This window comes from Pongo pygmaeus, chromosome 6 (assembly GCF_028885625.2).
Source record: "Pongo pygmaeus isolate AG05252 chromosome 6, NHGRI_mPonPyg2-v2.0_pri, whole genome shotgun sequence".
Taxonomy (NCBI): Eukaryota; Metazoa; Chordata; class Mammalia; order Primates; family Hominidae; genus Pongo; species Pongo pygmaeus.
In genome coordinates, this window is record NC_072379.2 from 85,316,630 (window position 1) to 85,330,404 (window position 13,775).

A 13,775-nucleotide genomic window follows, 5' to 3' on the forward strand; every position below is an offset into this window, starting at 1 on the left:
TCTCATCTTAAATGTTATTTCCTCAAAGAAACCTTTCCTGATCCAGAGTAAAATCAGTACCTTCGGGTATTCACTCTCACAACACCTTGACTTTTTTCCTTCATAGCACTTAGCACAGTTTGCACTTACATTTATTTTAGTGTTTTCTGGCTTAAAACCTGTTTGCCCTATCACTCATGAAACTATAAACCAGACCCTCTCTATTTTACTCACCACTGTATAACTAGTACCTAACAGAGCATGGCATAAAGTGGCTACTAAGTAAATGAATAATGAATAAATGAATGAACATAGTGCAGCCTGTAGGTCAGAGCCCATCACTCTGTGAGTAGCTCTGGCATAAAATGGGCCAAATGCATTGATTGCTCCTTGCCTTTTTCAAAACAGTTTTCCCATGTTTCTCTTCAGTCACATAGTCTCAAGATTTTTCTTCAGTAGAGTTTAGTCATTTTTTTATTTTATATTCCCAGAAAGCACTTAATTTTAAATTCAGAGGTTTTATGTCATTTTACTAATCAAAACAGTATAAACATATTAAATCAATACTGGTCCTAGCATTATTCCTTTGGTAATTCTAATGTTTACACTTATATATTTAACTCAGTTGCATAATAAGGAAATGAAACTTACAGAAGAATCCCATGGGATTCTTCTCTCAATTAATGAATGAGCAAATATTCTTTGAAAACCTACCAGGTGCTGGCCAGGCGCGGTGGCTCACGCCTGTAATCCTAGCACTTTGGGAGACCAAGGTGGGCAGATTAACTGAGATTGGGTGTTTAAGACCAGCCTGGCCAACATGGTGAAACTCTATCTCTACTAAAAACACAAAAATTTGCCAGATGTGATGGCAGGCACCTGTAATCCCAGCTACTCGGGAGGCTGAGGGAGGAGAATCGCTTGAACCTGGGAGGCAGAGGTTGCAGTGAGCCGAGATCACGCCATTGCACTCTGGCCTGGGCGACACAGCAAGACTCCATCTCAAAAAAAAAAAGAAAAAGAAAAAGAAAGAAGAAAGAAGAAAACCTACCAGGTGCTTACAATCATTCTGGGCACTGTGGAAGATAGCAAAAACCTGAAGACCGAGCCTCAAGGAGGTTATAACTTACATGAGCAAATAAAAATGTGCATGATGTGTTAGCATGTAATAATTAGCAAACAGTATCAGACCATGCATATGTAAGTGCTGAGCCACATGGTACAGATTTTTAAAACTGTTGAGAGCTTAGAAAAGTTAGATATTACCCTGAACTAGAATAATAGGGGCTTTCTGAAGTTAGTCCTGAGCTGGATTTTGGAGATGTTTGATTGGATATTTAACAAGAACTTCATTAGGCAAGCCACAAAAATAGCAGGCATTCATTCTCAGAAAAGCAAGACCTGGCTGTACTGGAAGGTATAAGTTGGGAAATAGTGTCGTGTATGCACAATCACCGTTGGACTATATGAATCACACACAGTCTTTATGACCCCTTTTCCATTCAATTCAATACCATACAGAGATAAAGCCACACCTTTGGACAAATACAGCCAGGGTGAGAGCCGCCAAAAGATGGAGCCTTGCTAAGGAGTATCCATGAAGTAAATAAACTCTGAAGGAAAGACTTGGAAGGTCATCCAACATATTCATAAATTCCAGCTATTACTAAAGATGAAAGGGAAGTGAGAGCCATGAGGAACAATAGGAAGGAGTGCCCCTGCCCCCTCTTAACTGCTTGTTTACAGGAGGGGAGGAGCAGCAGTGCTGCCCAGATGGCAGAGCCAAAGTTAGAATGAAGCTTCCTCGCCCTAAGACCTCTTTAGGAAATCCTGTTTGTGACGGTGGCTTCACTGTGAAGTCATCAGGAGCCCCCCTCCCCGGGTTGCAGGAGCACACTTCTGGATTGAACCATGGTTTCTAATGCTGATTTGAAATCTTATTATCATGTGCACTCAGCAAGATAGAAACTGCATATCAGGTGAAGCTTAGGTCAGACTTTATTTTGCAAGCATTTACTTATCTTTCTTGTACGATGGAAATGCTGGCAACACAATAGCTTAAAAACAAGATAAGCCTCATCTTTTTTCCTGTATGGGTATGTTAGGGAATGATGGTTTTGATGGCCTTTAAAAAGCAGGAAAGGGCAAAGCCCTGTGATGCCATTTCTTTGGCATTTCATTACTTCATTAAGAGAATTATCCTAAAAGCCTGGGAGCTGTAATACGGCTTAAAAACCGATGAGAGCTGAGTGAAAACACCATAGACTCCAAACCAAATTAACCAGAAGGTTCATCCCAAAGAGACCCACTTTTATATTCGCACCTGGGGTGTGTACTTTTCCTTCTGCCACTCAAGTGCTTTTGCGTGTGGGGGTGAACAATTTGCTTTCCATGCCAAACCCGATGAAATGGGATTTGTCTTCCCTCTCAGACAGGTGGCCAAGCTGTGACAGAGAGGGCTCTGCCTGGCTGCTTGCCTCTTTGGACATGCAGCACTGTGTCAGTGCAGCGCCAGGCCCCGTATCTGACCCTGTGGCCTCACAATCTGGAGGCCCACATTGGCAGCCTGGGATGGTGACAGCTTCGGTCAGTTGGTGTGGAGTTCCACTGGCAGACAAAGAAGAGTAGGCGAGTGTGCTGATCCAGGTTCCTTCTGTATGATAGAAGAAACCTCTAAGGTCCTGGTAATGTGTGAACCAGTGGAATACCTGCTCCAATAATTAAAGTATGAGCTTTCCTTCCTCTTTTTCAGGGTGGACCAGGCCTTGGGAAAGGAATTTTGGCCTTCCCAGACTGTACACATTACTTAATGTGTCCTTCTACACTTATTACATGCATCAGGAGCAGATTTCACAAGCCTTCTTCCTATGAGACTAGGTTAGTCACTAGGGTTAATTATTCAGTAGTTAAAGGAAATATTGTGATGGAGGGAAAAATAGATTTCCGGAAGCCAGGGAGTAGAGGGCCTCAGAACGTCAAATTGCTCCATGAAGAGAGTACACAGCCATTTTTATTTCAGTCTTTGAACATGAGATAGTAATCATGATTTGAATTCTCTAAACCTCAAAAATATTCCCTTCTTAGCTGTAAATAGCCACTTGTCCCAACCCCATATATCCATGGGGAGCTTCTGTTCTCCCAGAGAAAATGCGGTTAATTAGAGCAAAGAAAGGGACCCTAGGTCTCCCCCTCCTGCCTTAAGAGGAATCTCCAGTATCTCTACTCATGAGATAATAAAATGTATCATTTTCAGAAATTTGAAGAAGGTAGGTCAGGACTCACTAGTGCTGTTTCAAAAGCCTTTTGGTTGTGAGTGCCACATCTGACCACTGCACAGATAGCACTGAGAAAGAAAATTGGACCCAGTTCTCTGCTTTTGCCTTCCATTCCCCCCGTAAGGGTCCACGTGAACAGCAAGCTTGGCCTGGTTTCCTTAGGTCCCTCTGGGCCCATTTCTTTTCTTTCATCATCTTTCCTAAAGCTGATATGGCAATTCCATGGGGAAGAAACAAATAGTACACTTGGATGAACTTTGCGAAACACAAAGACCTTTCCTCTTATCCCTGATTCTAAAGGGATTTTTCTGTATTTAATAAATAAATAAATGAGAACAGTTTTAGACTGAATAGTAAGTGTCCCATTTATATCACATTTGTGGTGTTTTGAACAGGGTGAAGGAAACCATTCATGATAAAGCACATGGATTAAAAATCGTGGTTGACTTGTTTAACAGAACCCAAGTCATAAAGCACCCTTGAAGAGTACTCAAAAATTCTAGCTACAACCAAAGATGAAAAGAAAGTGAATAGACCTCAGCAGCCCTGCCTCCTCTGTTTCATCCTTTAGGTTGAATGTCACCTCCTTAAAGAGGCTTTTTCTATTATTCTCCACCAGCATATCTTATTTTCTTCATAACACTTACCACTTATTTAATGATTTTCTTTCTCCCTAAACTGTAAGCCTCCCAAGGGCAGGGACCACGTCAGTCTTATTTCTGTGTTCCCTACACTCAGCATAGTGATAAGTACATCACAGACTCCAAATGTGCTGAATGAGTGAATGAGCTGCTGAAGCATGCTATAATGGCAGACCTGTTCCAAGTTCTTCATGGACTTACAGCCTCCTCGGGATCACCTCTTTCTTTTCTTAGAACCAACTGAAGAATACTACTTGGTCTCAACATCAGGCTTACCAGTGTTATTCCCATTCGTTCATTTGTATTTTTAAAAACCTGGGATTTGGCCGGGCGTGGTGGCTCAAGCATGTAATCCCAACACTTTGGGAGGCCAAGGCAAGCAGATCACTTGAGTCCAGGAGTTCGAGACCGTCCTGGGCAACATGGCCAAACCCTGTCTCTACAAAAAATTAATCAGGTGTGGTGGTGCATGCCTATAGTCCCAGCTACCTTGGAGGCTGAAGTGGGAGGATCACCTGAGCCCAGGAGGTCAAGGCTGCATTGAGCTGTGATCACACAACTGCATTCCAGCTTTGGTGACAGAGGTAGACCCTGTCTCAAAAAAAAAAAAAAAAAAAAAAAAAAAGCTTTTTTCAGCCTGAGTCTCAAGTCCACTAGCAGTTTTGTAGTCATAGCCAAATGATGCGATGTAGTGAAGTGGTCATGAGAGCCGGCTTTGGAGCATCTAGTTGTCTCTATCACTTCTTAGCTCAATGATGATGAGTTATTATTAACCATCCCTCAACCTCAATTTCCTCAACTGTAAAATGAGGATATTAATATATATCCCCCACATAGCATTGATCTGAGATTAAACAGTATGTATAAAGCACTTCACTTTTGTCTTTTGCCTTGTACATGTTCAGTGAAACTTAGCCACTGAACTTCCTGTTCATAATGTTAAATTACCTCGGTGTATCATTTTTCTAGAACAGGATAAAGGATGGCTTCTTGTCAGAGGTAACAGAAGACATTAGAAGAATTCAGAGTCAAAAAAGGCCAAGGACCTGGAGTACTGGGATTCTAGACAGAGCCTCAAGCCTGGGGTACATAGCATGAACTGAGGTCACAGCGGGCTGGGTGGCATGGCCAAATGACTCAATAGTGAAGTGATGACTAATCATTGTAGTGCTCCTTATATCTCTCCCCCTATATCCCACCACAGTCACCACAAAGGCCAGAGCTGGTCCTAGAGTCTGGCAAAAGGCTGAGCATGCAAGTGAGTTTAAGGGAACCCATCTAATAAGATTAAAGAAACTAGGCAGGGCTCTGGGGTCAAGGCGTGGGATCAGCTGACTCCTCCACAAGGAGGAGGTGGGGGCTTCTACTTGGTCTTCCCTTGTTTTCCATAGTTCCTCACAGAATCCAGGGGGCAGTCCCCAAGGCTCTCAGAGTCTTACTCTGAGCCACAGGAAGAAGTACCTTACGCCAGCTCATAGGGGAACTCCAAACAGTCAGCAGGAAGAAACTCAATCACTCAGATGAAAATGATGGTGTCTCACCATTCTTCTATGCAGTTTTCTAAGGGGCGAGACAGAGACATTTGGCTGTGAGACATTAATTAATCGAACAGAATGTACTTTAACTGCTACCTTTCTTATCTAAGGCTGTGTGTCTGGCTCACTGGTTTTAATTAAGTAAAGAGCAATGACTTATGCATTTAATGATCTTACTAGACATAATTTCCTTTCACATTGGTTTGTAAGACAGGTGCTATCCTCTCCCATCTCAGGTGGAACTCAAAAGGCCCATTTGTTTTAATATTCCTGAACCATGTAGGATCAGAAATCTGGACTCTTTTTTAAAAATCTTATAAAAATCTGTATAATGTATGCATCTTATGTAAGATTATTTTTTAAATAGTATGTATTATGTTCTTTCATTTAACAAAAGTATACATGGTTGTTGTAGAGCTTTTAAAATACGAGTAAAGAGTGTAAGTCTATAGTATCTTGTTATACCAGAAAGTAAGAAAATGCTCAAAAAATATGGGAACATATCAAAAAGGCACAGAATTTACCTTGAAGGAGCCACTGGACAAATATAATACAATTTGGGCATCAAAATACATAATTATAGTAAAGGATTATAATCTCCTGAATAAAATTAAAATCCATAAGTCCATGCTGATATAAATAAAGTGGGAGAAAAGAGAGCTTTGTCTTACAGTAGACTGACAATCAATAATAACAGAGTGAATGATGGAGTTAGAACATCATCAGTGGATGATGCTAAAACTACTGAGTGGAAATTTCATCAGGAGATTTACATAGTGTCAAAATGGCTCTTTACAAGATACTTACTATAAAAATAAAAATAAGAAAAGAAAGAGGAAAGAAAAATAAACCATACACCAGTGACAAAGAGATGACCATTACTAATGGTTTAATAGTTATCTTTCTACTGTTTTTCCTATGCATTATAACATTTTAATTTTCTTGTAAAATTAGATCATGCTTTTTTGTAATCTGCTTTTCTTATATAAAAATATATCTGGATCTTATTTATTTGTATTTAAATATTCCCTGGCACATAGTAGGCATGTAGTAAATATTGGTTGAGTGAATGAAATTTGTAAGACTTTAAGGAAAGCTGTGATGCATGCACATTCGTATAAGTAGTTTTCTTCATTCTCATGATTATTCCTTTAGGACTGACTCCCGGAAGTGGAATAGTGATACAAAGCATATTCAAAACCCTGAGCCCTTTGATACATGGAGCCAAATTGCCCTCCAGAAAGGTTTTTCTACTTTATTTTCCCTCCAGGGGTGTATTAAATGAATGTCATTCAATACATTTTTAAGGAGGAAGATTGGGATTAAATGTGTGTGAAATACCCAGAGTAAGACCCAGAAGTCATCAGTCAGAAAGTAATAGTCATCCAGATTCTTTTGTCTGTATCCGTAGGTTAGATTCTGTCAGGACCAAAAGCTGGGATTAGTAAGAGTTTTCAAAGCCTTCAGTCATAGAAAATGGAGTTTTCATTGATACGGGAAGCTCCAAGTTGGGATAGACTCTTATTTTCATTAAGCCAGTCATATACCATATAATGTGCTATACCATCCTTCTTTTATAGCTGTTGAAAAATCCTATCAGCTGCACTGGACTTGAAGTCTACTATGTCAAAGTAAATGATAAAGAGAAAAACCTGGTTCCTGTTTGTGATAGGCTAGCATTGAACTTCACTGTTACCAACACAGAACCTCCATGAGGGCCCACTTCCATTTGCACTTTGATGCTGGCTACTTAGCACACTTAACACCAGCTGTTTCCAGTGCCGTTTCCAAAGGTGGGCAGAGCAAGGTGCAGGATACATATACGTTCCATGGGCAGCTGAGCAGCGTGCTCTCTTGTGCTAGCCAGTGCCTGTGGCAACCCTTCCCTCCTGACTTCAACCTCCCTGCGCTAGTTGCAGCCAGGTGATGATATATTATCTCCTGATCTATACATTAAACATATTACTAAGGAGAACCCAGAAGAAGATATTTAGAGAGATAGATACCCTTGGATTCAAAAGATAAGCAGTCAGAAAAATTATACCATAATTTGAATTTGCTTATATTTTCCTTTTTGGCTTTCACTGGCTAGCATGTTCTCAAGTGATGACAGTTGGGCTGATTGAGAGCCGTTAGTCAAATCCAGTAACAGTATTAATCTGTGGTTGGAAATGACTGTTAAAGTAAGTGCCAGGCTATTCAGTTGTGGTTTTTCTTCCAGCTTCCAATGGTGCCAGGCTTCCAGCAGGAGGAATAGAGGCTGTGGTAAAGGAAACCGTTGGTAAACGAAAGAAACCAGAAACTGTCACTACCCATAACAACGAAACAACAAAAAAATTTACAGAAAAGGAAGGGGAGACAAAGGAAATTGTTTAAAGTGGTTGAAGCCTGTACAGACTGATGTGATCATTAGGCGTGAGGGTGCCGCAGCATGGTGGTGCCTAAGACACTGACTCCAATTTTCCAGTGAGAACAGGAAGGCTTTAAGCACCAAAGCCATGCTGGTAATACTGCTGAGCAAGAAAGCTTTTCTTGAAGGAAGAGAATAGCGTTTAATTGAGACTATTTTTGTCAGTCTCCTAACATGCTCCTCAGACCACTAATATGCAAAAGAACCTAAGGATCTGGTCACCAAGTTACGTCAAAAGAGTTTACCCCGTAGTCCTTTTTACTGCCTTTTGCAGAACAAATGTTTAATAATGTCACTATTGTTCATTGGTTATCAAGAAATAACTCATTGTAACTGAGAAGTGCTTAGCAAAGAATCTATCTCATGTGTACGTTTTTTATTTCAAGAACTTTAAGGAGGCAGGTTTTCTACGTGTGTTCACCAAAGCTCCAAGATTGTTTTTTAGTATTTTGAGAAAATATTTTCAGTAAATCTGTATTCATTGAATGAAAGATTAAGTGGATCCATAAAGAAGCAGATGATATAAGTCCCAGGGTAACATCAAGAGAATCTGAATACGGTGTAGCTGAAGCATTTCATCACCCCTCAACAAGAAAATTGCTATTTTGCCAACTATTCTACCACATTGCAGTGTTTCTAAGATCTACATTTTTTTCACATTTATTTCTAAAAATCAAAATGTGAATTGCAGTCAATTGATGACATCTTAGATCTGATGAGATATGGTGGTTCTCCTAGAAAAGCAAAAGTTAGTAATTTTCAGCATATCATTGGCATCCAACGTTTAACTCTGGGGGGGTCAAAAGACATCTTCAAGCACTAGTGAAGAAGACATATTTAATTTGTGGACATTTTTATTATAATTTGGTAGGTAAGTGATGTTCCTTCAAGGCATTCAAGGAACCCACTCTGGAATAGACTAAAGAGACTCTGAGTCAGTTAGTGTTGCCCACGAGGGTCACAGCCGGTCAATGGCAGACCTGGACTGAGGTTCATGCCCAGTCTGGAGGGTCAACACAGGGTGTGTTGTCCTGCTGCCTGTCAGAGCAGGCACAAAGCAAGACTCAGTGAGGCAGACCCCAATTTGCTCTGAAGCATCCTTCTATCTGGGCATTGGCAGAACTCCCAAATGAGTGGGTAAAGGTACCAAAAAAGTTCAGCCTCAAATGAGTGGGTCAGTAAGACATGAGACAGTAAAACGTTGTTCAGTTGTGGGACATGGGATTGGCTTGGCAGAGTCACTCTGCTCCATGCTCAGCCTGCAGCCTCCTCCCTGGTATCAAGGCCTTCCTACTTCCAGGTTCATCTTTTGAAATACATCATTTATTTTCAAAATATACTGATGTTAATAAAAATAATGCCAAAGATATACTAAAAGTTTATTTTCTATATCTTTTGGCAAATTTATAAATTTCCATATAAAGAAAATGAAAATGTCTTTTAAATTTTTTAGCATGCAAAACCACAGTAATCCAAAGTATACATTTGTTATGAGCTAAAATTATACCATCTGAAGGTGCATTTTATGAGCAATGCATACAATGTCTACTAACAAATTATACCAACATGTAATTTGTAATATGTTAAATACTTTTACTCATAATGCTTTGTAAGCTTTAAAGGGCCCTACTTAATTAGATGAGATAAATGAACACAGTACAAACTTCATTTTTTTTAATGCCTTTCAGCAAGTGATCAAATTTTGAAATTTATCTCAGCGTTCTCTTTTTTTCTGCTTCCCCAAAACATGGTAATCACCTTGTATGTATACCATTGGCCTTGTCGTTGGCTGTTATTGCATAGTAGATGTTAGAGTTTTTAAGTTTGATATTTGATCTTGACTTAACCTAAGTCTCAGTTTCTTCCTTTGAAATGAGGATAATGATATTTACCTAGCAGAGTGTTATTAGTAGTAAATGAGACAACATATGTAAAACAAAGCAAAGCAGCCCCTTTCCTGTAATAAGTGTTCAGTAAATTGAATTTATTATTATTATTGGCTGTTGATGTTGCAGAAAAGTTATTTACTCAACACTTTTTAGGTCACACTGGTTTTTATCTACTTAATTTCTTAAAAATAAGGATCTTAAGGTGAAATTCTCTTACATATTTCCTTAAAATTCATTCAGGATTTTTATCTAGCCAAAAGTGGTTCAGAAGTTATTTTATAGTTTGAAAGAATCTAAATTTCATTTTCAAGGAAAATGTGTCCCTCAGTTATAATGCCAAGACTACGAGTGATGATCAAGAAGTCTAACTGGTCAGTAATTAAACTTTATATTGGAAGTAGACATTTATTTGCTTAATATTCCAAAATCTGACTAAATTGTTTTCTAAATTCAAAAGGAGTTTTTGAGTAAAACAGTCAGTTGCTATTTAACCCGTAGGTCTGTAAAACCTGACAGCCCTCTGTGGCCACATAGTCTTAAGTACAGTATAGAAGAAATACCTCCCGAGGCTTTTGTTTTATGTCTACATATTCATCTCTTTCTAAAACCGTAAGTGTAGCAACATATGGCTGCATTTTTAACAACTTTTATTGTACTTTCATATTAAAAAGTAATATACTAGCAAAATTTTTGAAGTTTTCATTTAGGAAAATACAAACAATCGGGCTGGGTGCAGTGGCTCACACACCTAAATCCCAGCACTTTGGGAGGCCGAGGTGGGCAGATCACCTGAGGTCAGGAGTTCAAGACCAGCCTGGCTAACATGGTAATACCCCATCTCTACTAAAAATACAAAAATTAGCATGGTAGCGCATGCCTGTAATCCCAGCTACTTGGGAGGCTGAGGCAGGAGAATCGCTTGAACCCAGGAGGCAGAAGTTGCAGTGAGCTAAGATTGCGCCACTGCAGTCCAGCGTGAGCACTCCGTCTCAGGGGGAAAAAAAACATATTTCATAAATATTTTATCTTTTTTAACATATATTTTTACCAAAATGTAATTATTTCTTCCTGTACATGCTGTTTTTTGTCAAATGCTGTTTCATTTCTTATGAGTGACATAAAACTTTTGCCAGTGATATTTTTCTCTTATAGTTATAAAATCAAAAATATGAGAGAGTTGTACCTCTCTAGAGAATGTATAATGCAAATGGATCTTACATATAATCATATCCCCTCAGCCTTCTCATGCTTGTGAGTTCATTTGCTTCATAAATAAACTAAATAGTTTGTACTGAAACCAGAAGTTGACCTTAATATTTGTGTTGGCTGGGCACAGTGGCGCACGCCTGTAATCCCAGCACTTTGCGAGGCTAAGGCAACGGATCGCTTGAGCTCAGGGGTTCGAAACCAGCCTGAGCAACATGGCAAAACCCTGTCTCTACAAAACAAAAAATACAAAAATTAGCCTGGTGTGGTGGCACGCCCCTGTGGTCCCAGCTACTCAGGAGGCTGAGGTGAGTGAATGATTGACCCAGAAAATGAAGGCTTCAGCAAGCTGAGATCACTTCACTGCACCCCAGCCTGGGCAACAGAATGAGATCTTGTCTCAAAAAATAATAATAATAACAAATTTAAAAATATTTGTTATAACTTTTTTTAAATGTGCTATGGATAGATTGCATTTAAATACTTGATAAAATAGTATTGTTTAGAAATCATGATTAGCAAAACTGATTACAGCTCCTGCTCTTATCACGTCCCTGACTATGTCTAAGTTACAGAATCTTCTCAGCCATAGTCCTCACCTAAATAAGGAAACGCATTTATCCCCTTATTTGTCATTTTCCTAACTTCATCATCTTTAAAGTTTTCTTAGTGATCTTTTTAAATAGCACAGCAGGGTATCATGGGTAAATTAGATCTAGAGATTTGGGCCAAAGATAGGACCAAAATAACAGCATTGAATTTTCCTTGCATATTTAGTCATAATGAAACAAGGAAAAGAAACCACAGGACAGAGAAAAAGGAGAAGGTAATACAGTATTAAGCAAAAATAAATAACTTTGGAATGAGTAAGAGTTCATTCTATTTGTTATTGATTGGTAGCCTTACTTTTACTGAGCAGGTAAATTTTATTTCTCAGCAGTTCTAACTGCTTCATTCACATGGTTTATTATTTTGTGTTATTTTCTTCCATGATATGGAGTACGACAGAAGCTGTGATATCTGTTTTTTTACAGATGAGCAGAGATTAAGTGGCCTGCCTGCACTCTGGGATTTATTTGTTAATCAGTTACAGAGCCAGCACTAAGCTGGATCTTCTGTCTCCTGGTCTATACTCCTTTCCATAACATGTGGTAAAGTGCTTCTCCCTTGTTCTAAAGAAATCTCTACAGGGAACCTAACACTGCCCTGATCTAGAAACAACATTGTTACCTGACAGGCTGGTTTGCCAGGATGACCATTCTTAAGTGTTTTAGGGAGCTAGGATTAATCTTTTTTTCCCAAGAGGAAGTAGCAATAAACTGTGCACCAAAAATAACGCTTTAGCTGCTAAATTCTGCTTAGTAGGTGGTTTCCCAAGGATGATCCAATGCAATGAGTCATCCCTCTGAGCACTTACTGCACATTATTTCTTTTTACTAATCCTCGGTGCTTTTGGTTGCATGTTTTCTAACCTTTAGAGCCCTCCTTGGAGGTTGAGAGTCTTCTCACTATGAATATAAAACAGACTCTACTACATCCCCCCACATGTCCCTCTTGTCCTTTACTTCCTACACTTTTCAAATCTAAGATAATCCATCACTTAGGAGAACAGTCAGGATCATGTCCAAAGATAAAAGATCAGCAGTAAGTTTCTCCAGAGTTAGCAGCAGCTCCATCTCATTCCCAGTATAAAAATCAAAAATGTAGATGGATGTAAGTCAATGTGTGGAACCTGTATCAAGAAAATTATAAAACTTGATTGAGATACATAAAAATGACTTTCCTAGATATAGAGAATATTTGATTATTAGAAAGATATTAAATATTCCATTTTCCTCAACAAGAAGATTGAATAGTTGTAAGGATATAAAAGGTTTCCAAATTAATTCATAGGTTTATGCAACTCCAGTCAGAATTCCAGTGGGATTTCCTGAAATGCATTTGGAAGAGTTAAACTGGTGAAAATAGCCAAGAATTTTTTGTTACCAAAAAAAAAAAAGTTATGAAGAGAAACTCCTGCTACCAAACACTAAAATACATTATGCAACTACAATAATAAAAATAATGTGGTACCAGCAGAAGTGACAGACATTAATGGAACAGAATAGAGAATGAGACTTGAAACCCTAATTTAGGAAGCGATGCAATTTATCATAAATCACAAATCTGGGAGGACAGAACAGCATATGCAACAAATGAGAATAGGGTAATTGGTCAATTTCATGGGGGAAAAATGGTAACCTGATTAGATTCTCACTATTCCTCACCACAGAGCAAATGACAGATGGCTTAAAGAATTACATATTAAAAGTGAAACCACAAAAGAATAAAGAAACTATAAGAAGTATTTGTGACCCTAGAATGGAGATATATTTTCAAAGCATTAAGAAGTCACAAACAAAAATACTAATATATTTGATTATATAAAAATTGAAAACTTTTGTTCATCAGAAAATAAAAACACTGCCAAGTTAAAAAGCATGTGATAATCTTGGAGAAAATGAATGAATATGACAAAGGTGTAATATCCTTAATGAATAAAAGAGCTCTTAAAATTAATTGGGAAGCCACTAGCATACCCCACTGTAGCTACACTACATTCCTATCACACTGTGTACATATCACAGTGCTAAATCATTTGATACTCATAATACAGTTCAGATGACACAAGACAGTATTAGAAATTCAGATCTTATTTTCCATTCACATATTCTTTGTCCAAAGGCAGTTTAAGGAAACTAACACATTACATTATGCTATAAATACTTCAGAACAGTTTGTCCACATTGACACTTCCATTTCCTAAAATGAAACCCTCGCTGGCCCACAGAGGGAAAAAA

The 13,775-nt window shown here is 38.6% G+C and overlaps 1 protein-coding gene and 1 long non-coding RNA gene across 4 annotated transcripts in view; both read left to right on the forward strand.

Annotated features, from left to right (window-relative positions):
• The window catches only part of CDK6 (cyclin dependent kinase 6), a 236,561-nt gene that overhangs the window by 194,154 nt on the left and 28,632 nt on the right, over positions 1-13,775 (forward strand). The window lies entirely within an intron of this gene.
• Positions 4,593-10,587, forward strand: LOC134739873 (uncharacterized). Its single transcript, XR_010126948.1, has 2 exons — positions 4,593-5,153; positions 7,652-10,587. It is a non-coding gene; the product is annotated as an uncharacterized LOC134739873 (long non-coding RNA).